At 46.3% G+C, this 21,871-nt stretch overlaps 1 protein-coding gene and 1 long non-coding RNA gene across 2 annotated transcripts in view; one reads left to right on the top strand and one right to left on the bottom strand.

Annotated features, from left to right (window-relative positions):
• Positions 1-9,980, bottom strand: part of LOC146798172 (uncharacterized) — a 55,498-nt gene extending 45,518 nt beyond the window's left edge. Inside the window, exon 1 of the long non-coding RNA XR_014969120.1 lies at positions 9,801-9,980. This is a non-coding gene — a long non-coding RNA (uncharacterized LOC146798172). The remainder of the gene's footprint in view (positions 1-9,800) is intronic.
• A 147-nt stretch (positions 9,981-10,127) lies between these two features.
• The window catches only part of MRPL11 (mitochondrial ribosomal protein L11), a 701,579-nt gene continuing 689,835 nt past the window's right edge, over positions 10,128-21,871 (top strand). Inside the window, exon 1 of the mRNA XM_085625435.1 lies at positions 10,128-10,260. The gene's annotated coding sequence lies outside the window, so the exon portion shown is untranslated. The remainder of the gene's footprint in view (positions 10,261-21,871) is intronic.

The following is a 21,871-nucleotide window of genomic DNA, read 5'->3' as shown; positions in this document are numbered from 1 at the left end:
TGGGTGGCATAATACATGCTTCAGCCTATGGGGGACCCCTGTTGTACCTATGCCCTGGGTACCTTAGTACCATATACTAGGGACTTACAAGGGTACATCAGTAGCCAATCTGGGGAGTACCCAAGTACTCACCATGTCCAATTTAGGGAAGAAGCACAGAGACTGGGGTCCCGATTAGCAGTATCCCAGTCAGACTAGTCAGTATAACATGACACCAGCAAAAAGTGACGGTGACCATGAAAGCAGATCCTACTTTCCTACAATTATGCTATTATTATAGAACACAAAGGTTTTCACAAGGGTTGATTAAGGGGGAGGGGCAGGAATGGGCTTGGTGAGATCAGCATGGTTTGCCTACAGATTGAAAGAATTCAGGTAGGAGATGGCATATGTTGCAGGATGGAAGAATGTGCTTATGAATTGTTTGTCAAAGATGCCACTGAAGTGGGAGAAGTAGACATGAACTCAGTCATATGGGGCCTTCCGGAGTCCATAGCAGAGAATGTGGAGGATGCCTTAGTCTGTGTTCGCATTGTTCAGCATTCCATCCATCATTTGTTCCTTTTGCTTTTGTCGCCCTAAGTCAGAAGGGAATGCCCAGCTGAGGGACCAGGGCTCACTGCGCGGCTGATAAAAGATGATGCTCTGAAACCAGTCCCAGGATGCTTGTTTCCAGTCCTGGGGGGACCCGTCTTGGCAGTTCAGGCTGCACTGTTCTCATGAGGAACAGGGTCACGACTGATTTGCATATAGCTGGGTCTAAACTGGGGTGGCGTGGTGAGCAAAAGAACGATGGATTAAATCCAGATGTTTGTGACTGGGGTGAATGTTTGCATTGTTTAGCATTCTGTCCATCATTTGTTCCTTTTGGCTTTAGTCAGGAGGTTGTGCACTAATATGAAAAGAGCGCAGTGAAGCTGTGCGGGCTTAAAGTGTGTTGCAGCAAGTAGTGAACTTCATAAAAATGCAGTGGAAGAAAGAGAGTGACCTAGTTCAAAACCTACAGCATTATGGCAAGCTTAAGGTTTAGATTTTGAAGGGGGGGTTGGGGAGAGATTTCAACCACTGTAGGGGAATAAGAGGAAGCTCATAGCATTAGCACATGAAGGACATTTGGGCCACACCTTAAGGAAGAGGAGACATTGAAAGGAATCGTTTTGGCGAGTGGATATGGATGATGAAGTGAATGGGAGAAAGAGATGTGCTGCGGGAGGGGGTTGTTAGGTCCGGGTGTTTGATTGATCACTGTTTATTTGTTTACCTTTGTAGGTTTACTCCATTTAAAAATGACGTACAACTAATTTAGTGGTGGCAAGTCTTTTTGATCATGTGCATATGCCTTGATTGCTAGAATGATTGCAGATATATTTTGTATTGTTGACTTGTATCATTCTGGGCACTTAAAAGTCCCATTTGAACTGGATATTATGTGAGAGCATAAGTATATTGTACAACTAAGAGTGCTGTTTTACTTCAGTTCAATAAAATTCTGTTTAAAAAAAATGGATGATGATGTGAATGATTGGATGGAGAAATGTAGCTTACTTGTGGCTAGTGAGAAGAGATTAAAGGTAGGTGGAGGGTGCAAGGGGCTGCAAGAATATTCAGAGTTGCCTTGGTAGAATGTTTGTTTGGACTTTATTGGGCCTACAGATTACTTGGGGAGGGGGACTCTGAATGGCTTGAAGTAGTCATGGTGGATGTATTGTCTCAGTTGTTAGAAATAAAGTTTGCAAGAAATGTTACTATTGAGAGCCATCGAACTCCTGGAAAAGGTGGTTTAGCATGGAAGGTTACCTCTTGTGTGTCGACAACTAACAGCATGCACCTCACTTCCAGCATGGGACAAAACTTCTTAAAGTCACAAAGGATTAAGCATATGAGAACTTCCTTGTATAATTCGTAGAGCAAAGACATTGTGAGCAATCTGGTGACTTGGTTAAAGTTGGAAAGGAGATGAATAGATTAGGTTTTCTGAACCATTCAAGGTGGATAGTGTGCATGGATATTGAGCAATGGGCAGAATATGTAGCGAAGGAGAATAGCACTTTGTCGCAAAAGAAAGACAAGAACTAAAGCAGTGAATGGGGTGCAGGAGATCAGAACAGTGAAATATGTGCTTGATTCATGATGATAACCAATGCAGAGTTGGAGAAAGAGGTCGAATGAGAGAAGCAGAGGGAGAAGATATGAAAGAAAGAGAAGGGGGTTGGAGAAGAATTTCAGAGTTGAACAGTAAAGCATTGTCGTGAGAATCCACAATTACACTCTGTTGTGCTTTTCGTGTACCACATGCATATTGGGTATATTGTTTTTATTCCAGTTCCAGCCTCCCAAAATCATAAAAATGTTACTAGACCTACAGGTTTAGTGACTTAAATAATCTACTTGACCTAATTATAATATTCTTTATCCATTAACTGGTTTCAAATGATGTGATCCTGGTCAAATATTTTAAATCACTTTCTTCTTTATCACATATGTGTGGCAGCAGAAAGTGGGTGCAGAGAGGCTGAGTCATGAAAAGCAGAGATCAACCATAAACTGCAAAGAAATTTACAAGGACCATGGTGACAGTAAATCTGTTCTGGCTTACCTAATGCATTGCAAACAGGCTGCATTTTAAAATATAACAAAGTTCAGGTAACAGCACAGATCTTTCTGTACCCCCACTTTTCATGTTATAATATTAACAATGTGCCTGCTGCAAAGGACAAAGTGTACCAGGCAGATCAGAGCTTTGTATTTTATGTTGCTAGCTCAGTGGGTTACAGCGCCGGTACAGCGGGGGCAGAGAGCAGCAGAGGCCCAGCGGACCACAAGCACCAGGAGCCAAAGGGGCATCGCCAGCATTCCCGGTCCCGCCCTCTACTTACCGGGGGCTATTTGAAGACCTCGCGCCTCCCGCTTCGCGGGAGACGCAGCGCCGGTACAGCAGGGGCAGAGAGCAGCAGAGGCCCAGCGGGCCACAAGCCCCAGGAGCCAAAGGGGCATCGCCAGCATTCCCGGTCCCACCCTCTACTTACCGGGGGCTATTTGAAGACCTCGCGCCTCCCGCTTCGCGGGAGACGCAGCACCGGTACAGCGGGGGCAGAGAGCAGCAGAGGCCCAGCGGACCACAAGCCCCAAGAGCCAAAGGGGCATCGCCAGCATTCCCGGTCCCGCCCTCTACTTACCGGGGGCTATTTGAAGACCTCGCACCTCCCGCTTCGCGGGAGACGCAGCACCGGTACAGCGGGGGCAGAGAGCAGCAGAGGTCCACAAGCCCCAGGAGCCAAAGGGGCATCGCCAGCATTCCCGGTCCCGCCCTCTACTTACCGGGGGCTATTTGAAGACCTCGCACCTCCCGCTTCGCGGGAGATGCAGCGCCGGTACAGCGGGGGCAGAGAGCAGCAGAGGCCCAGCGGACCACAAGCCCCAGGAGCCAAAGGGGCATCGCCAGCATTCCCGGTCCCGCCCTCTAGTTACCGGGGGCTATTTGAAGACCTCGCGCCTCCCGCTTCGCGGGAGACGCAGCGCCGGTACAGCAGGGGCAGAGAGCAGCAGAGGCCCAGCGGACCACAAGCCCCAGAAGCCCCAGGAGCCAAAGGGGCATCGCCAGCATTCCCGGTCCCGCCCTCTACTTACCGGGGGCATTTGAAGACCTTGCGCCTCCCGCTTCGCGGGAGACGCAGCGCCGGTACAGCGGGGGCAGAGAGCAGCAGAGGCCCAGCGGACCACAAGCCCCAGGAGCCAAAGGGGCATCGCCAGCATTCCCGGTCCCGCCCTCTACTTGGCAAGGACTTGAATAGGAGCCCCTCCCCTACGCCACGCGGAACGCGCGAGGGCGGCGCCGGACGAAGCCCAGGCAAAGGGCGGGCCGTCTGTGGCCGTCAGGGGCCGAAGGAGGCCGGGCTGGGCCACCCATCTAACATCGCCTAAATGGGTAAGCGCAAGCAATTAAATTGCGGGGAAGGGGGGAAAAAGGCCAAAGTCCCCAGAAAGTCGGAGTCTATAATTTCGTACCTATCTTCCGCTGTGGGGGCGTGAACGAAAGAAATAGCAAATGCGGAGTTGGAACTTGGCCTACAATCGACCACTCCCCCCTGCACTCCGCCTGATTCCCCGTCTGTAAACATCTCCAGCGTCCCCTTGGAACCAGTAGTCACTGTAGCTAATCCTTTTTCCACTACTGACCCGGCTGCCCCTTTGACAGTTAATGACGACAGCCAGGAGCCCCCAGTGACGATTACAAAGGGTCTAGTAATGGGCCCCAAGAAGAAAAAACCCAGGAAGACTAAAGTCCAAGCCCCACCCAAGCCTGGTAATGACGATCTGGGGGATATGATAGAGTCACTGGTCTCTTCACGGTTGGAGCCTATTCTTATAGACCTGGCCAAGGACATTGTGGACACTTTGAATACTTGTGTTGTTGGACTTTTGGAAAAATGTGTTAAAATTTATGATTTTATGAAGGAGTTTAGGGTGCAGAACAAATTGGCTGCGACTGTTGTTAGTACCCCAGGGAACAATGCTGAAGCACATATGATCAAACCTCATTTAAGTCGCAATTCCAGCACGCATAATCCTGTGAGAAATAAGGTCAGCGTCCCCCATGCTACAGCCGGACGCAATTCATTGGGGGGTTCTTATGGTAAAGGGCAAGATGTTCTGAGTAGCTCCCCTGACCAATTATCCCCCAGCTTGGCCGATCCGGCTTGTGATAACCCCTTTAGACTTGACTTGATCCCAGAGGCAGCCCCTCTGGTAGCAGTCTTTGTAGGTGTTCCCCACCTTCAGGCCGGTGAGTCTGAAACAACAGGTGCCTTAATGAGAAAGGTCAGTTCTTGGTCCGCGAATTATTGTAGTGGAGGGAAAGACATCGCCGCCAGTATAATTATGGCCAGAAGGGTGGGATGGATAGGGCATCGGCCAAAGGCAGTTAGGGGGGACTGCATTGTAGTCAATTTCAATAATCCTTATACAGCATATAAATTGTTCTGAGATGGCTCAAAAGTCGCACAGGATGGTATAAGACCAGTCCCCCTACAGTTTTTTTACCCCTCCGTACTACCCAGTGTGGATACTACCAGACCTGCCAATAACAATCCTGCCCGTCATAAGACCCTTTTTCCCCATAGTTCGAACCTGGTACAACATAGCGATCCCCGGCATGCGACACTGGGGGCCCAAACTCTAGAGGGTACTGATAGTACATCTCTCCAACAACCTATACATCAGGTGCAGGCACCTTTGCTGTTAGGTAACCGTTTCAACTCTCTTTCAGACCTAGACTCTAACGATTGACGGCCTGTCACAGCCGGGCCCCCTGTAGATAACCTTGTCACAAGAGTTGGTCCGGCAGGTTGTAAAATTATTAGCTGGAATGTCGCTGGCATCAGACAAAAGCGGTCAGATGCTATTTGGGTTGGTTTTATAAAAAAACATGACATCATAGCGGCACAAGAAACCTGGGACACTACATCAAGTTTTTACTTAGATGGATATCAGTTTTTCGGTCCCAGCCATGATGGGAACTATGGGTAGACCTAAGGGTGGGCTCATCCTTTTGTTTTCTGTAAACCTTGCGGGTTCTTTTAGGCAGTTGGACTCTGGTTCTTGTAACTACCTAATAGTAGAATGGGTTCTTTCTAATTTTAGGAACATTCTTCTGATACATTTTTATAATCACAGGGAGAGGGAAAATATAAACACACACATAGCCGCCCTGGGATCCTTTATACTTGAATATAGTCTTAAACAAAGCACTGCTTTCGAGCTTATTTTAATGGGCGATCTTAACATCCACCCTTGCGGGGATGGTTGCTATGAGGGGGTTTTTGAGGGTCCGCCTGGAGCTGCGATACCACACTTTGAGCACTCCAGGCAGGGGGAGGCCCTTGAAGAACTCCTAGCTAACTGCAACGTATTTGAACCCGATCTTATAGAAGGGGTGGATAGGGTTCCTACTTTTAAGGGTTTAACCTCGGGCACCGTGATAGATTATTTCTTCATCTCCACGGGCCTTTTGCAACTGGTGGGGACATACAGGGCAGTCCCGTCGTCCTTTAGTGACCACAATCCTGTGTTTCTCGAGTTGATTCTGGGGGACATTCTTACCCCCGAGAGCCGTATATACAGGGTGGGGGCCCCCCTTGTTGCAAAGGACCAAGGTCAGAGAATAAAGTGGACGAGGGTTGTGCCCGATACCTTCTTAGAGATTTTAACCACTGAGGTAGGAAGTCAGATGTCCATTTGTCTGGATAGTGAGCGTGTAGATAATGTGACCATAAGCGCCTTCGAGATAATCTGTTCCCGGATCGCGGCGGATCTCACTAATACGAATAACAATAGTGGCAGTTCCGACCCTAGGTGGTTTGATAGTAGTTGCTCCAAGGCACATCGGGCGCTACTACAAGCATTAAAAACAAGTCCTAGAGATAGGGGGAATGTAGCCAATTTACGAAAGGCTTATAAATTAGCAATCGAAGGGCGAAAGAAGTCAATCAAAAAGGAGGCTTGGGACAAATTACTGTCTATAGATGTTTTGCGGGATAGTGCCAAGTTCTGGGCTACCATTAATGACCCTTTTCTCTCCGGCCAAGAGAATAGTAACACCGACTGTGTTATTCAGGATGATGTTTGGCTTTACCATTTTGAAGAAGTTTACGGTGTTGGTGGCAAGAGTAACGAGGGCCCTCCCGAAATATCTCACCCAATGACCCCAATAATTTTTAATCGGGGGGAGGTTGAAAAAGCAATCAAAGAAACATCAAAGAATAAAGCCCCGGGCCCAGACGGTGTCCCCGCTGATCTATACATGAACTCACTGACCTTTTGGGCAAAAATGTTAACTAATGTTTTTAATGCATCTGTTTGTAATCCTTTCCCAGTCTCTTGGTCCACCTCGGTCATAGTCCCGATTTTTAAAAAATGTCAGCGCATGGACCCCTCTTGTTATAGGCCCATTTCCCTGTTAGACTCTGCCGTTAAAATCATGGGCAGAGTCCTCCTATTTAGACTCAGGGAAAATGTGGAGAGGCTAGGGGTGCTCTCTAATTTACAATATGGCTTTCGAGAAAAAAGGGGTACCATGGACCAATGCTTAAACTTACATCTTTTAATAAGCAAGTACACAGTGGCAAAGGACGGGTCCATATTTATGGCATTCATGGACCTATCTTCGGCCTTTGACATGGTGAACAGGGCCAAGCTTTGGAGGATCCTACACGATATTGGCATTGATCCCCCACTGATTAACTTTCTAGCGGCCCTACACAAAAAGCTTTTTGCCACCATTAGGGTAAACCAAGAGGGAAAATGCACTCGACACTTTAGTTCAGAGAGGGGGGTTAGACAAGGTTGCATTTTGGCCCCCCTCCTTTTTACTATTTATATAAATGCCCTGGATAGCTTCCTAGGTACCACTAGGGCAGATTTCCCGTGTGTAGGAGCTTTATCAATCCCCGTTCTCCTATACACGGATGATGCTGTCTTATTGGCCCGCACTGGGGTGGGCCTGCAAAGGATGCTGGACTCTTTTGCCTCTTTTATGGACCAGTTAGACCTGAAGGTGAACATTAAAAAATCTCACACCATGGTCGTGGGCAGAAGTAGCCGCAGCTGTAAATTAAAAACCTTTCATTGCAAGGGGGCGGAGGTGACAAGGGTTCGTACCTTTCCATACCTAGGCGTTCTCTTTGATTATAAGGGTTCTTGGGGCCCCCAAATTAAGTTAAAAAGCATTTCTATGGCAAGGTCCACCAGTGCTCTTTTGGGTTTCTCAAAAAGGTTGGGGGCGAGACCCATGGAGGCACTGATAAAAGTATACAATGCTAAATGTTTGTCCATTGTTTTGTATGGTGCCCCGTTGTGGGGCCACGTAGCCCAAGTTCAAATACAAAGAGTTGAAAACAGGTTTTTGAGATCCCTCCTGTCTGTCCCCCAATCCACCCCCACATTTAGTACTCATACAGAGGTGGGGATTGGATATATTATGGACAAGTTGAGGGTGGCCCCCCTGGTTTGTTGGGCAAAAACATGGTTAAATAAGGAAATTACGTTGAACCATGCCATACTTACAGACATTATTGCCATGGAAAATGCTAAAAGGATCCCCTGGGTTGAGTATGTGAGAAAGACTTTTGCTGATCTAGGTCGTCCAGAGCTCTTTACATCCCCGGAGAATATTGTTAAGAAGGACGTCCTATGGATCAGGGCTACTTTTCTAGAAGAGGCAAGGTTGACCCGGGAGGAGATGGAGCTTAAAAAACCAGTTGTGAGACAGAACTATGTTCTGGTCACCTCGCCCTCCCTGGAGCCATATTTACAGCTTGTAACTAAACCTTTTCATAGATTTTTACTGACCAGGTTTAGGCTTAACCTAATTCACTACTCCCTGGGGAGTTTCCCTGTGTGGGCCAAACCTGAATGTAGTACACCCTGCACGTGCGACAATTTTTAAACCCAAGATACCCTGCATTTTATCAGGTTTTGTAGTTTTTATTCTGAAATGAGGAAAAAATATCTGCTCCCACTTTTAAAAGAGAAAGGTTTTATCCAAGTTAGACCAGCCCTAATACATTTACAGATGCTGAGTAGCACCCGCGATATTATTTATGTGGCCAGCTTCTTGGTGGCAGCTATGAGGCTTAAGAACAAAAAACTGTCTTCCTCTGGGGAGATGGATTGTTAATTTGTACAATTGGGGTTTTTGTGTTTCTTTTAATTGTATTTTGTGGCTCCGTATGAATCCTGCTCCTTGCACATAGAATGACTTCCTACTTTTATAACTTCTTTTATTATTGTTTTTATCATACTTGTTTTACTCAACTTTTTATACGCTATTTACCAATGAATTGTATTTGTTAGTAACTTTGTGTGATTGCCCATTGCTTTTATGATTTTAATTAATCAAAATAAAGTGCATTGACTGACTGACTGGCTTTTGTTACAGAGATCCATTGGTTACTTGAACTATCATTCCTACGGCACCGTGAGCAATGAACTAGCTAGCATCAAGGGGTTGCTTGTAAACTTGAAGACATACATTCAAAACTGTATTTTTTTCTCAATGTATCATTATTCTAACTCTAAAGCTGCCAAAAATAAATAAAAAAGGGTTTATTTGGGTACTATCCAAGTCTTATTATTATACGCAACCCCAAGCATTGTGTTGTGTTGTTTAAAATAATGATTTTGTGTTTGCACGCTTAACATATCATGTCAAATGGTACGTATGGCATGTGACTCTCACACCTTGTATCCCTCATTGTCTAATAACATTTCCTGCGCATTAATTTACACACTTAAAGGATTCGTTGTCTCTGTAGAACTGGGTGTGTGATGTGAAGCCCTCGAACATTCTACACTGAGAAGAATAGCACTACAAAAGAAATCCAATAAAACATAAATTAGAGATATTGAAATCGTTATTACTGCAATTACACACAATCATACAGATTGAATAAAGTCTAAAAACAACACCAAAATCATAACTTCTCTAAAGCAATCGTAAAGTGATAACAACCTAAGTGCTTTTGTTGCCCTCCTTTGCATTGGCATTTTGGTATTAGGCTACAGATAGCTCCCAGTCAGGATGAGACACCAACGAAAGCCTGGTGGCTTTCACTTTGGATTCAGTGAAAATAAGAACTGACAGCGCACCCCTAGCTCGAGGACGGAGGAAATGCGAAAAACACATAGAAAAGGGAAAAGATAATTGAGAAGGAAAGGCAGGCACAATGAAAACATTTGCTTTGAAGAACAATTCCATCTGACCGTCCAATAAAGAGTCAGGTTCGCATGACTGCCTCACTCACTGAACGTGTTTGAAAGTGGGGTATGTTATTGTTGTGGCTACTCTTCTGCTTTCCTCCCATCCAGAACGACAGGCACCAGCAGCCTACAGTGGACTGTGCAACCTAACCCAGGTTGTGGCCAGCCGGTGCCGAACAAACTCCCCTCAGATTAAACATCGGCTAAAACCAGCCTCCAAAAACAAAGCGCCCCACGTAGCATGTAGGAAGGAAGACGGGTCAGAGACAAGCCAATCAGCATTTCGGAATGCTGCGAGGCGCATTAGGATTGGCTGATGTATTTCTGATACTCCAATCCTAAATCATTTTACACCTGAACAGCACTTCCCACTCAAAGACAACTAACGAATTATGTCCTGCCGTAGGGTTGGACGTTATGCGGCCCGGAAGTGTTAACAGAATGGATAACTGACATTTGTTAAAGATCGACGACGGACGACTGATATTAAGCCGGCTTGATAGAGTAAGTATCAAAAATATAATACTAAAAAGGTGGTTCTCTCGCGCCAGGTATCTTATCTTTTTAAGACCAAAAAATTACTTTAAAAAATCAACGGGCTTACCCAATCAGCTAAATAAAAACGATGTTTTTGGTTCAGACGAGGACATTTTTATAGGTCACACGTGAGGGTGTGATGCATACATGCCAACAGCTTAAATGTAGATTTTTCTTTCCTGTATTTGCCCTTACTTCAGTACAAGACAATGGGGAAAATAAACCAACCGCCCTCTTTTAAAAAAAAAAAAAATCTCCCTCTTTATGCTTTCTCAACGCTGTGTCGCTGACATGTATGATAATGGTAAACATGTTGGACTTGTTTGCGTTCTGTAACGCAACTGTGAGGTGTATTTGGCTGCAGTTATAGATGCAAGAGTCGCGTGTGGAGGACGTGCGACGCAAACGAGAGCAAGTTGGTAGCAGAGCCCTGCAAAATAGGGGCATGCTACTAGTGCACGTGATAGTATATGTCCTTCACCAGGTCACTCATTTGCTTCTGAATAAAGTCTCATGGATACCAAAGGGGGATACGTTGAGGGACAAATGATTGAGGACCATGTCGTGGTGAAGAACAAGAGCATGTGTTGTAACGACCAGAACTGGTGAACCAGCCAGGTCCAAGTTGCAGTGTTAGCTCAAACCATGTGGTTGTGGGCACATCACCCGTGACAGACATACAAGACAAAAATGAATGTGTCCCTGTGTAACGTAACTGTTGCTCATGTAAAACGTTCCAATAACTTCGAACCGAGTTTGCGCAATGTAAAACTACAAAAAGAAAAAAACAAGGCTTTATAGTTGATAGTGCACGGTACATGGTGAAAATGAAGGACATAGCTTAGATATTGTATTTACATGTTTGTGTAGTACATTTAGGGCACAAGTCCTAAAAAAAAGATGTGGATGGACTTACCTAGTTAAGCAGTATGCAAGTGACATCACGGCACACGACATCACAGCACATGACAGCATGGAGCACGACATCACACATGGCTTCACAGGAATTGACATCATAGAAAGTGGCATCACAAGCCACAACTTTATAGTAAGTGGCATCACAAGAAGTGACATAAGAGCTAAAGCCCTCACATATATGTTTAGCAGGTCTATCATGTGTACATTTGAGCGCATTGCGAGAATAATAGCATAGTGAGCTATGGAAGGTGGAATGTGTATGTTGTAATAGTTTTAAAATACATTTTGTTTGCATTCTTTTTAAATCTTGTAAAATGTCTTTTTTGATGAATTATCGATAAATAAAGACTTATGGAATGGAATGTGACCTCTACACCTTGTAGTCCCCCAGTTTTATGTAACACCTACTGTACATTAATTTACAAATGTATATAATTTATTGTATAGGTAATATGCACGTCTGATGTAAAGGGCTCTGACACCCTGCATTGGGATGAGTAGGGCTATACAAGAAAAAATAGTGGTACTTAATCTATTTCATCGCCTCCTCATGGGGCAGTAAGCTCTATATAAATGCAATTTGTTTTGTGTAAATACTGGTTAAGACCAACACATCTGACATTCTTACAGTGCATGCATAGCTCCTAAACCAGGACTGAACAATGTGAAAAGCTGCCTCTCTTAAGTATGTGTATAGTGCTAACAAGCTGTGAGCCTTTGTTTCCCTTCTGCTTCACTTGCATCAGGTGTGATGCTCCTGACTTGAATAAAAGGAGGCCTGATGACCCCTCAAATTCGGCCTCTGATATGGGCCCAGCAGGAGTCTAAAATAAGAAAGTCCCGTCCCCGCCTGCACATTGTTGCTTGTTGCAGATGGAAAGCAGACAACGTGCAGGCGCTGCTGAAAGTGTTTGGAAATTACACCGGTATGAGTTCAGCACGTTATTCAGTTTTGCCCAAATTCTTGGATGGGTGGATGCGTTCACCCTATGAAAATAGTGGGTGGACGCCGTCCACCCGCGTGTACCCCCGACTCGTGCCCTGGGTAAATCTTTTTTTACCTGCATGGAGGCCAAAGGCATAGAGGTAAATGTGGTTCCATGTGACGATAATGTCTCTTTTCAGTTCTGGGATATTGTTTTTTAAGTTGATAAAACTGGTTCAATTTGCTAGCGATAAATTCGGATTGAGTGCTAAAAAAATCAGCTTATATTGTCTGCTACATGAATGGTCCATTGCTTAAATGGACACACGAACAGCCACAAATGACATTCCTACATAACACACCGTGATCAACCTTATCTTACTTTGCATAACGTACTTAAAGGGCTTGAGAATGTCAAATCCACTTTGAAATCTCACTTGAAAATTGTGCAGCATCAGGCTGTTTCTTTGTGGGTTTTTTTGAGAGGCTTTCGGGTCTGTAGTAAAGTAGGAGTTGTTTTATTTGATCTCCAACTGCTTACATCCAGGGCACAACTGTACAAAATGATTTACTAATTGTCAGTGTACTGAGGCTTTTTAGCAATACTGGAAAGGGAAATGAGTTCTAGATCGCCTCTGCAATCTTGCTGAGGAGAATGTGTGCGTATTGTGCATGTGTGGTGGGCCGCAGCATGTGCTTCATTCTTTGCACCGAATCAGAGTAGGGCTGAGTTAAAAGGGTTGGCATGCAACTGGTCTGGCTTGAAATCAGTTCAATCTGAATTAGAATTTGACTGGTTCTCACTTAAAGCTAGCAACGACTATCCTCTTCATGTACATGCGGTACACCCTACCCCCCTTTATTTTTTAAAATTATTTTTAACATTGCTGGTTTGCTTTGGCAGTTCTGCAAATGCATTGTCCAAACTAAATGCAGTTACTTGCCTGGAAGTAGCGTTGGAGACCGTACCATTGTATGTATGTATGTATGTATGTAGTAGTCTTTCGATTGCTCGAACATAGCCAAAAGGCAGAAGAGCGCTCTAATGAGTGAACGACACAGATAAAGGCAGATTGATAGGAAACATAGCTGGTTTGTGGATAGTTAGTGCATTGAGATGTAGTGCATCTTCAACTCATTTCTAAATTGGAGCAGAGTTGAGGTGTTTCAGAGAACCACTAAAGATGGGGAACTTGTTGGTATGATAAGCAGGGGTGGTGGTCTTGATGGCTTTGTAAATGAGCAGGTGCCTAGGGCCAGCCCCTCACCCTCGTACTTGTGACTGGTCCTCTGACCTGTCAAGGCCCTATTGGATCTGGCTTCTTCGGCCTGATGCTCCCGCCTCTCCTCTCCCTTCAGCTCCTTTTCTCTCTGCTCTACTCTTCTACCTATCATGGGTCTGCTTTCTCCTTCAAGTCTCTTATTACTTCTCAAGCCTCTTTTCACTCCTTTCACTCTTGCTTTTAATCCTCTAGTCTATTCTACTACTGCTTCACATCTGCTCTTTTTCATCTTCTGAGATCTTTTCAAGACTTTTGTGCATTTGGAATATTGCCTCGCTTCTGCTCTTTTTCACCACTGTTGTGCCTGTTCAGCTTGTGCACCCCTTTCCCCCACTCAGCCCTCTGTTGCATTCCTGCTGCCCCCTTTCAGCGCATTTCCTGCCTCATCACCCTCCTTATCTGCTCCTGCTGCTTTCCCGCTTCTTCCCGCAAACACCAGCACCTCCCACCTCCTCCACATGCACACCTCAGAACCTACTTAATGGTGGCTGCTGCACAACCCCATTAAGCAGATGCCTAGGCTCAGCACCCTGGTCCTCCCACAGGTCTAGGCCCTTTCGGACCCGGCTTCTTCCACCTGAGGTTCTAGCCTCGCTTCATCTTCTCTTCTCTGTTCTGCTCCTTCTATTTCTTCTGTGTCTGCTTTCTCCTCTAAGTCTCTTCTCACTTCTCAAGTCTCTTTACGCTCTACACAGTTCTCAAGCCTCTTTACGCTCTTCACTCCTCTCATGCCTCTTTACACTCTTCACTCCTCTCATGCCTATTTACACTCTTCACACTTTTCAAGCCTAATTTCACACCTTTCTCTCTTGAGCCTCTTTTCTACTACTACCTTGCATCCGCTCTTTGTCACCCTCTGCTCTTTCCCCCAATTTTGTGCCTTGCTTTTGAGCCTCTTTTCAACTATCTCTCTCACTTTTTCACCCTCTGAGCCTCTGCTCTTTTCACCACTCTTGTACCTGTTCAGCTTGTGCACCCTTTTCCCTGCTCAGGCCTCTGTAGCACTCCCAGCTGCCCGCCTCCCATGTATTTCCCGCATCCTTTCTCCCCTGCCTCGCTCCTTATCTGCTGCTTTCCCTCCTATATTGCCCGCAAGGACCAGCTCCACCCACTACCACCTCACAACCCCCCCCACACCTCAGAACCTACTTGATGGTGGCTGCTACGTGACCCCATTGAGCAGATCCTAGGCCCAGCTCCCTGACTTGTGAATGGTCCTCCCAACGGTCTAGGCCCTTTGCGAGCTGGCTTCTTCCACCTGAGGTTTCAGTATCGCCCCTCGCTTCATCTACTCTTCTCTGTTCTGCTCCTTGCAGCTCTTGTGTGTCTGCTTTCTCCTTCAAGTCTCTTCTCACTTCTCACGCCTCATTACACTTCTCACGCCTCTTTTCATTTCACTCTTGCTTTTGAGCCTCTTTTCTGCTAGGACCTTGCATCTGCTCTTTTTCACTCACTGAGCCTCTGCTCTTTTCTGCACTTTTGTGACTGTTCAGCTTGTGCGCCCTTTTCCCCGCTCAGGCATCTGCTGCACTTCCTGCAGTTCCCCTTCCCCACTTCCACGCATTTCCCTCCTCCCACCTCTCCCCGCTCCATACCTACTCCTACTGCTTTCCTGCTTTTTCTTCCTGCAAAGACCAGCCTCGCTCACCACCCTCTCACACTCTTTCCCCATCCCAGAACCTACTTGATGGCGCCCGCGTGAAGCATGCACGCCAAAGGCAAGCCTGTCTGCGCCTGGACGGCGCTCAGCGCCAGAATCCCCCAGTTGCTCTGACTGCTACCGGGTAGTGTCCAATGGGCAGGGCTTGTTGCCAAAGACCAGTACTTCCATCTTGTCGGAGTTGCTCTTGAGGCAGTTGGTTCAAATCCAGTCTGCTACCATGGCCATGCAGTTGTTGAAGTTGGTTCTGGTGTTGGTTGTCCTGTCCGTCAGGGAGAGAATGAGTTGGGTTTCATCGGCATAGGAGATGACAGTCATGTCTTGTGATCGAACTTTGTTGCCAAGCAGTGTCAAGTATATGCTGAGGAGGGTGGGACTGGAGGAGGATCCCTGATGTGAAGGGTGGTAGTCTGACTCTTTGGGTTCTTCCTGCGAGGAAAGAGCAGACCCATTTGAGGGCAGATCCTTGCAGGCCAGTCTGGTGCAGTCTACTGATGAAGGCGTTGATTGAGACAATTTTGAATGCTATGGAGGTCGGGTAGGATGAGGGCCGCTGTTTCTTCACGGTCCAAGATGCTTCAAATGTCATTGGTGGCCGCAATGAGTGCTGTTTCAATACTGTGGTTCTTTCTGAATCCCGATTGGGTGTTGTCTAGAAGATGGTACAGCACGCGGTGGGTTGTGAGTTGCTTGTTGATGGCCTTATCAATCACTTTGGCTGGATAGATCAGCAGGGAGATGGGTCCGAAGTTGCTCAGTTGATTTGGGTTGGCTGTAAGCTTCTTGAGTAGGGCATTGATTTCAGAAAATTTCCAATTATCCGGGAAACTGTAGGACGTAATGGAGGTGTTGATGATGTGGGTCAGGGAGGTGCTCATTAGTGAGGTTCCCAGGTTGTAATTGTGGTGGGTGCAAAGGTCCGTTGGAGCCCCTGTGCGGATAGCCTGCATGATTTTTGTGTCGTTTCTGGTGAGGATTGTCCATTCAGTCAGGTCTCTTGGTTGGCGAAGAGTTATTTGGGGTCACATTGGTGTGTGAAGTTGCTGTAGGGGTGTTGTTCTGCTTGGGTTTTCGGATCAGATAGAACCCGCTCACCAGAGCCTCTCTAACCCATCCAGAACGTTACCCCCCCCCCCCCCTCCCTAGGGCCTATTCACAACAAGTAACCACATGTACATACCACCTAAGGACAGGGAATTCCTAATATATATATATATATATATATATATATATATATATATATATATATATATATATATATATATATCTAGACCTCTTATAATACAAGTGGCGGCCTCGCGATCCCAGACGGACCCAGGACTTCCTACCCAGACGGCAGCCTTAGCCTCGCGGTCCCAGACGGACCCAGGACTTCCTACCCAGACGGCAGCCTCAGCCTCGCGGTCCCAGACGGACCCAGGACTTCCTACCCAGACGGCAGCCTTAGCCTCGCGGTCCCAGACGGACCCAGGACTTCCTACCCAGACGGCAGACTCAGCCTCGCGGTCCCAGACGGACCCAGGACTTCCTACCCAGACGGCAGCCTTAGCCTCGCGGTCCCAGACGGACCCAGGACTTCCTACCCAGACGGCAGCCTTAGCCTCGCGGTCCCAGACGGACCCAGGACTTTCTACCCAGACGGCAGACTCAGCCTCGCGGTCCCAGACGGACCCAGGACTTCCTACCCAGACGGCAGACTTAGCCTCGCGGTCCTAGACGGACCCAGGACTTCCTACCCAGACGGCAGACTCAGCCTCGCGGTCCCCGACGGACCCAGGACTTCCTACCCAGACGGCAGACTCAGCCTCGCGGTCCCAGACGGACCCAGGACTTCCTACCCAGACGGCAGACTCAGCACAAGTTCATCCTATAATTACCATAACATACAACAAGGGAATCAGTTTTACTATTCATCGGATCACACAAGAACTGCCAGTTTGAGCACGACCTGTTCTCTGGTTCGAGGGGCTTCTCTCTCCCTTATTCAGTTACCACTTACCTGATCAGTGTTAACATCTGTTCATGTCAAGTCACAGCTGACTAGAAGAATAGGCTACCCCCTTATACAAGAACACGCAGCACATGTTGATTCACTACAAACTGAGTACTTTATTACTAATTACATACGCAATCACATAACATTACTATATAACACATATCCTGCAAAGAAAAGTGAAAGATTAGATTGTACACTCTAATAAGAAAGGGGTCGACATCACCTTAGTCGTGTGTAGCCTGCACTCAATGGTCATCTAGGTTCCCTCCTCGTCTGTGCCTCGGCTCGCTTGGAAGTAACACCTCCGCAATCTCCCTTCTCCGAGTCACTGGGACCTCTTCCTCATCGGCTACTCTCTCCTCTCTGGCTATTCTGCTAGAAGAGTATCTGCTCCTCGGTTTTTCTCCATCCTTAAGTTTATCATCTGTCTTCCCTGGAATAAGTAGTAGCTTTACTGCTAACGGCTAGGTGCCGCCTATGGATTGAAAATAAGTGTCGGTATCTGCCTCAGACTTTCACTAATATAGAGGTGCATTTCCTCATGGAAAATTCCAGCCCGTAACCTGCCGCCCACCAAATTCTTGTACCTCCCCGTACCAAGGACACGTTCCCAGCCGGCCGGCCTGATGTAGTGTCTTCGGCATGAAGAAAAATACAATCCTTCGATAAGGGCCGGCCTGAACCGGTTCTCTCCAAGCGAATAACACCTCATAACTAAAACATCACTCTTGACCTAGAAGCCTCCCAAGCTGCCGGAGCAGAAAGAAAGATGGAGTCTCTCCCGTTTGAGGCCTACCAGGCCTGAATTCAGCACGGCTCCATGAAATACCCCCACTACAGGACAGGGTATCCCTAATACTAACGAATCTATCCCCTAGGCTATGTGTGCAAGCCCTGATCTATGGGGAAGAACACAGGATCATGTCGAAGTGCCTAACAAATAGACTCCATTCACTACTCTAACCCTTAGACTTAGATGGAAAGAGACTGAAGTCACACTAGTTGCCCTTTAACACAAAAAGGCCGGGAAAATCGAGCAGTACATTTCACCCTTGACTTCAGTCTATTATACATTCATTAAACAGAACTAACATCGGTGGAAGAATAATATGAAACAAAGCTAACTGATCTATGTCTAGTACCAAGTGTGCAGAATTGAAGTAGTGAAGGAATACACTGAATAAAGCAACAGATAGAAATCAAAACAGCGATAGTAATCAGAATACCTCCTAATATTTGACGTAACATATGTAAATCAGGCAACCAATTAAAGAGCCAGTCAAACCAGCCCTGATCAATGTGTTTTCTAACTTCTTCCGTCAAATCACGTAACTTGTCAATATGAGCGCGAATGGATTGTGTATGATCAGACAAGTTAAAACAACAAAGACCCTCAAAATCAGAACAGTCGTGTCCATGTTTAAGCAAAAGATAATCAATGGCCGCTCGATTTTGCAAAATAGCCCTGCGTTCACCCTGGGCGTCTAATAGCATGTCAGACAGGACTGTAGAAGTATGATTAATGGATTTTACCATCCAGCAGGCCATTTTCCCAATAGATTTGGCATTATAAACTGCCAAAGCAGGAACACCAATAATTGAAATAGCCAGGCTAAGGTATTCAGACTTGGAATATAAATGCAAAGACGAGTCACAATTCTCCTGTAACATCACTGTATCTCGAATCACACGAGAGTTGGCATTCGGATGTGACGAGAACATCAACAAGCTCAGTCTCGTAATGGCACAAGGGCCTCCAGAAATATTTGCGGGGACATATGGCCAGGAAGTATTACCACATGAGAAAAGCCATCCGGCAGGTAGTAACATCGTGCGATAATGACTGGGGGTAACTACCAAACTCTTGCAAGTCATGTTATTCTGTACAGAAGTACATGTTTTCGGTGTCCTTTGAAAGCACAAAGTTCGCTCATGAAGGGTAAAGGAAGTAGCACCTTTCAATTTTAGACGCAGACATTCAGAAATCGCACTAGGATTACACGTAAGGAAAAAACACAAATCTCCTTGTGTGATATTATAGGTAACTATTTGGGACTGGATGGGGGGTGTCTCGTTTGGCATTTCAGTACGTAAGGGGCAATACACATGGGTAGCGAAATCACCCAGAAGAACATTGGGGCGAGCCTTTGAAATGTTGAAAATATGAGTCAGAGTTTCAAGCGAAGCAGGGACAGCAACCAGGCAGGTTGCCAAGATGTCGTGCACAGATCTCATCGGTGTCAAACAGAAGTGAGGGGCATCAGTCACCCTCTTAGCCAGTGAGGTCCAAAAGTTCGATGACGAATCCCACGCAGCGAGGGAACGCGACACTCGGGTTCGTAACTCATCCCGGGTTGATGGGATCCCTCCTCTCTCGTCGAACCATCCCAAATACAGTACGACGCCGACACATCCTGCAGCAACAGTCCAAAGAATGATCTGAAAGAGAATCAAATACAGGCATTAATCATTCTCGTAAGTAACATTTGTCAGCCGGGACTGCTTCCCAGCTATCTTTCCCTGGTCTCATAACTAAAATGGTGTTATCGTGACCGGTGGCAATGACCTCTGCTTGTTCAGGGGGATTCTTAGGCGACTGCACCCAAACCCTGGCCCCAGGGTTATCTGTGGAGCCAAAACCTTTCTGGCCTCGTACAGTTAGCAAAGTTGGGGCAGTGCCTTTCGTTAGTGTACCACTGAAAACAGGCATTATGAGTAATTGAGCCACTCGGTCAGTTTGGTGTATCAGTAAGTCAACCTCACTGCTATTCAGCAGGAGCACCTTAATCTCTCCCTGATAATCACTGTCAATGATTCCTCCAAGCACCTGAATGCCTTTTACAGCCAGCCCCGATCTAGGGGCGATTAATCCGAAATTCCCAGGTGGTATATGAACACCAACACCGGTAGCAATGATGACCCGATCCTTACTTTTTATAACGGTGTCATCCATGGCATGCAAGTCTAAACCTGCCGACCCTGGGGTCGCTCTACATGGAGCCAAAGCTCAGGGAGTAATATCCCAGTACATCACAGTCTCTCTGATCTCATTAGGCTGAGCATTAACATTCGGAGGAAACAAACGCATAAGTGGAGATTCAGCATTTAGAAAAGGACGATTATTCAAAATCAATAGCGCTTGGGGCAAAAAGTCTCGCCAATTCTTATACTTGTCATCAGTCAATTTACGGAGTTGCTCCTTCAGCAGGCCATTCAACCTCTCCACAAGACCCGAGGCCTGTGGATAGTAAGGGATATGAAATATCCATTCAATATTGTTTTCCACACAGAATTCCTGTACCAATCTTCCACGAAAATGGGATGCATTATCAGATTGAATTTGGAATGGCACACCATAATACATCATAATCAATCCCAATGTTTTAATGGTATTCAATTGGGTAGCTTGCTTACAGGGAAGGGCTACCAGCAGGCCACTGTATGTATCAACAATAGTGCAAACGTATTGACAATTCCTACTCATAGGAAGTGGACCGATGTAATCAATCTGCCAAATTTGAGCGGGCAGTTTCCCGCGATGTAAATGACCTTTAACAATTTGGGGCACCTTGCGCTGTCTGATATGCTGACAAACGGGACAATGTAAAATAACATTTTTGATTAAATCTAGGGGAATATAAATTCCTCGATCAGCAGCCCACCTGCTAGTGGCTTTCTCTCCAAAGTGTCCTGCTTTCTGGTGGGCCCATTTCGCCAATCCCGCAATATCAGAATCTTGCCTGTCCACCACTGCCTCAGCAATTTTAGATTTCTCATCTGCAATGTTATGAAAAAATTTGTCAAGAGAATCTATCGGGGTGTGAGCATCCACATGGAAGATTGTAACAGTACTCTGTGGGAGCATCTCCCAAATCTCTTGCCATAATTCTTTTCCCCACAATTCTTTTGAATGCAATTTCCAATTATGGGAATGCCAAGTCGGCAACCAAACTGCCAGTCCATTGGCAGTAGACCAAGAATCGGTGAAAATATGACGTGCCAGGTAACTCTTGTTTCAGAACTTGAAAAACAGCATAAAGTTCAGCAAATTGACTGCTTTTACCTTCACCAGTTGTGCTCAGCAGTTTTTGTGTGATCGGATTATAGGACACCGCCTTCCAGTGCCGTTTCGTCCCTATGAACCTCGCCGAACCATCCGTAAACCAAACATGGTTTCTGTCCTCTGCGGACAAATCATCAAAAGGTCTACCCCACTTGACAGGAGACTCCTGTACTAAAGGTACGGAACATTCACTCTCAGTCTCAGTCGATGGCGCTCGCGCCACCTGCTCATGTAAAGATGCAACTCCTTTCTGTCCCACACGTGCCCTGTCTTGTATATACCATTTCCATTTAATCACACTCTCCTCTTGAGCATGTCCAATTCGGTGAGTTTTCGGCGAACTCATAACCCACTGCATGATAGGAATTTCAGGTCGCAAAACTATATCCTGTCCCAAAGTCAATTGCTCGGTATCCACCAGAGCCCAATAACATGCAAGTAACTGTTTCTCAAAAGGTGTATAACGCTCACCAGCATCAGGTAACTTTTTGGTCCAGAAACCTAACGGTACTCTACTCCTGCCTTGCTTCTGCCACAAGCTCCAATTCGCATAAAGGCCTTGTACAGACACATTCAAATCCACATCACCATCACGTACAGGCCATAAATCCAGAGCATGCTGAATTGCTTCTTTTGCCAGACTAAACGCATCTTGCTGTGGTTTATCCCATTCAAATGCATTCTTTTTACGCGTGACACGGTACAAAGGGGCCAATATTTGGCTCAAATGAGG

Source organism: Triturus cristatus, chromosome 9 (assembly GCF_964204655.1).
Source record: "Triturus cristatus chromosome 9, aTriCri1.1, whole genome shotgun sequence".
Taxonomy (NCBI): domain Eukaryota; kingdom Metazoa; phylum Chordata; class Amphibia; order Caudata; family Salamandridae; genus Triturus; species Triturus cristatus.
The sequence above is the reverse complement of the archived record's forward strand: the minus strand, read 5'-3'. Positions and strand labels throughout refer to the sequence as shown.